General features: G+C 38.0%; 1 long non-coding RNA gene across 1 annotated transcript; it reads left to right on the plus strand.

Annotated features, from left to right (window-relative positions):
* The first annotated feature begins 1279 nt into the window (after positions 1-1279).
* Positions 1280-3440, plus strand: LOC133864893 (uncharacterized). Its single transcript, XR_009899576.1, has 3 exons — positions 1280-2010; positions 2605-2639; positions 3241-3440. It is a non-coding gene; the product is annotated as an uncharacterized LOC133864893 (long non-coding RNA).

The raw sequence follows: 3440 nt of genomic DNA on the forward strand, positions 1-3440 counted from the left end.
CCTACCGGCTCTCCTCAACGGAATATGGGTGTGTAGCCCCTTTATGGTAGATTTAACTCGATAAGGTAGTCATACTTGCTCTCCTCAACGGAATATGGGTGTGTAGCCCCTTTATGGTAGATTTAGCTCGAAAAACCCCATCAACCATTTAGGAATTCTTGGATGTTGAAGAATTTATAAATGTTGATGAAATGATTAGGGCTTTCATAGAACAGGTTGAATGAAGCAGCGAGAATCCTAACAAGAAGAGAAAGGAGCCCCCCAGATGGAGAGACAAAGGGGTGAAAGCTGCCCACGGAAAGCCGAAAACCGCTTTAGACCATTTCAACAGAGGCCTGGGCCTCCCTTTCGACAACCTCCTGGGTTCACGCCACTCAATGCCCCTACATGCAGAAGTATTTTAATTCAGATCCACGGTGACACATATTTCAAATGGCCAGAGCAAATGAAGTCAAACCCCGTGTGTTGCTGGAAGAATAAGTACTGTCAGTTTCACCAAGACCATGGTCATGATACCGAATATTACTTTGATCTATGGAGGTTGTTAGACAAACTAATTAGAGGCGGAAAACTTTAAACATTTGTGGCTAATCAACAAGGACCACCCTATCCACAGCCAGCGCACCAAGAGCCCAGGGAGAAAGACAGCTGAAACTAGGCTCTTAGGAACAAAGAGTCTCGTGGGGAGATCCCAAAGATTGCATGAGGGTTTTCTAGTGTAATACCCCAGATTTTAAGACAGAGCTTTTTAAATAGAATTTAAGACCTATGGTAATTAATTCACACTTTTAATTACTCGATCGACATTATTCTAATAAATTGCATCTTTATGTGCTATCTGTTCCAAAACCTAAATATTTAAATTGATTGGAATAATAATATCTCTAATATTATTATACGAGAATATTTTGTAGAATAATATTATTAATATATAATATTATTTTGAAATATTTATTGTACAAGATATTATTTTGATCTAATATTATTTTGTATAATAATATTATCCGTGTAATAATGTTATTCAAAAATTAACATTATTTATGAAACGAACTAGATTCAAAACGGGTTTAAAATTATACCCTAGTGAGTTATTAAATGATAAAGCCCTAATGTAAAAATACCCACAGATATAATATCTTTACAGATTCAATTAATCTGTATCTTTATCAATAAGATATGAATCTTCTGCGTAATCCCTGTGCGTCATTCCCCTCACGTCACCTGTGCAAACCAAACTTGCTGAGCAAGTTTGGCAACCTTATAAATTAAACCTCACCTTCGTTAAAATCGCACCTCTTCAGTGAGAATTAACTGAAGCTCTTCTTTCTTCTCTATTTCTTCTTTCTTTTTCCTCTCTATTTATTTTGGGCTGGGTCCGAGTAAAACAGAGAGAGAGAGAGATCACTCTCCTTGTTTATTTTCTCTTCTTTCTTCTCCTTCTTTTATGTTCTTCTTTCTTCTCTTCTAAAACCGAGAGACCCGAGAGAGAGGGAAATCGATTGAGGGAAAGAGAGACCGTGGGAGAGCCGGAGATGGAGAACCAGAGGAGGGTCGGACTACCGGAGGCCCGATTTCCGGTGGTCGTTGCTTGAGAAGCCGACGAAGGAGAGGACCCAGAACCGGAACCCGTCAAACCCAGCAGAAACCCGACGAACTCGGAGAACCCATGACCCGAGCCCCTTCTTTCCCTTTTCTGTGATTCTTCTTCTTTCCTCCTTGTTTGGCCGAAACAGAGAGAGATCGGGAGGCAGATATTCGTGGAGAGCCGAGACCCGTGAAGCATAACCCGTCAACGGTGGGTCAACGGCGGGTCAACAGTGGGCCAATCGGAGGCCCGATCCTCTGGTGGGAGATACTGGGTGTCGGTGATGGGCCAGAGGCGTGATTCTGGCCGGTCCCTGTGGCGATTTCCGGCGAGTCGACTTCCAGTGGGTCGTTGGCCGGTTGATCTAGGGGTGATTTCCGGCGATTCTGGCCGGAAATCCGGCGACTTCCATGGGCGATTTTCTGGTGAATTTCCCCAGCCTTAAATTCCTGATGATTTCTTGTATTTTCTGTTTGATTTATTGTGGTTTTCTGTTGTGTATTTGGATTTATTGAGTATTTGGATTGACCCGGTTTTGGGTGGTTTCGGGTGGTGTAGTATGTATATGTTATGACACTGTGTATTTGGTGTTTTTGTACCGGTTGTGTGAAGTCGTGTTGGTGTTCCTGTTTTGGGTTAGGGTATCTTAGAACTATATTTTAGTATTTGGTTTTATGGTTTAATGATGTGATGTGTAAATTGAGGATAAATGGGTTTTAATAGAATTTGGTTAACTAATTATGCAACAGGAGAAGTATCTCAGCTGTGACGTTGGATAAATTATATTTTCAAAGGTTGGATCTTAAAATGAATTGCAATATGGATTTCAAAATAATCAATTAAAATGGTTATATGGTTTAATTAAAAATTATGACAATAATATTGAGTTCCTTAAACTCGTGTTAATAAATATAAATGATTTCCAAGAAAAAATGGGAAATTGTATCTATATATGTACAATTATGATCCTTGAATAATAATATTAACACTCTCTATATATAAACATATATTTATTGCAGAATATGAGCTATTATGAGAACTGCACCAAAAGGCTGTAAGTATCTCTATACTTACTGAGGACGAAGCTGGTGGATTTTTCCATAATATTGTGTTTACTGCTTTATTTAATTTGTTTGTGCATGTGAATTTGTATGTTTTATATTTTAATTAAACTGTTTAATAACAAAGCTGGTATGTAACCGTAGGTTTACAGGCCAGTGGGACCTTAGGTTCCCGCAAAGATAATAATAATCAATTGCTGTAACCGTAGGTTTACAGGCCAGCTGGGACCTTAGGTTCCTACCCCAAGATTAATTAAGCTTTAAGTGAGGAGACCGTAGGTTCTCGGGACCGTAGGTTCCCACAACTCGCTAATACGGACTGTAGGTTCCATCACGAGAGGAGTGCAAAAGATGATAATTAAGACATTGCATATAAAACTGTCATATTATTCCTTTATAATTATGTATATATTCAATTTATGACTGTGATTAGCTACCACGGATCATATATTGCATATACGCGTGACTATAAAGTCATATCTGCATTATGTGGGATTTATTAAATAAATCAGCATTCATTATATTATTGGAAACAGTGGACTCACTTTAGTGTTTTGTGTTTTTGTTTCTATATGTATATATATATTGGTGCAGGTTTAGAGACAAAGATTAGAGCTCAATAGGTTTTGAAGCTAAGGACGTATAGTTTGCATTTTGTTTATAGTTTATTGTGTTTATAACATTTTATGTTGACAAGATTGCTAATAATTTCCATGTATTCCTTTGTGTTACTATTGACACTTGTTTCCATGTAATTGTTCTAAGTGTTTACTTTATAAATGTCTAGAAGTATT

The sequence above is a fragment of the Alnus glutinosa genome, chromosome 3, assembly GCF_958979055.1.
Source record: "Alnus glutinosa chromosome 3, dhAlnGlut1.1, whole genome shotgun sequence".
NCBI classification, from domain to species: Eukaryota; Viridiplantae; Streptophyta; class Magnoliopsida; order Fagales; family Betulaceae; genus Alnus; species Alnus glutinosa.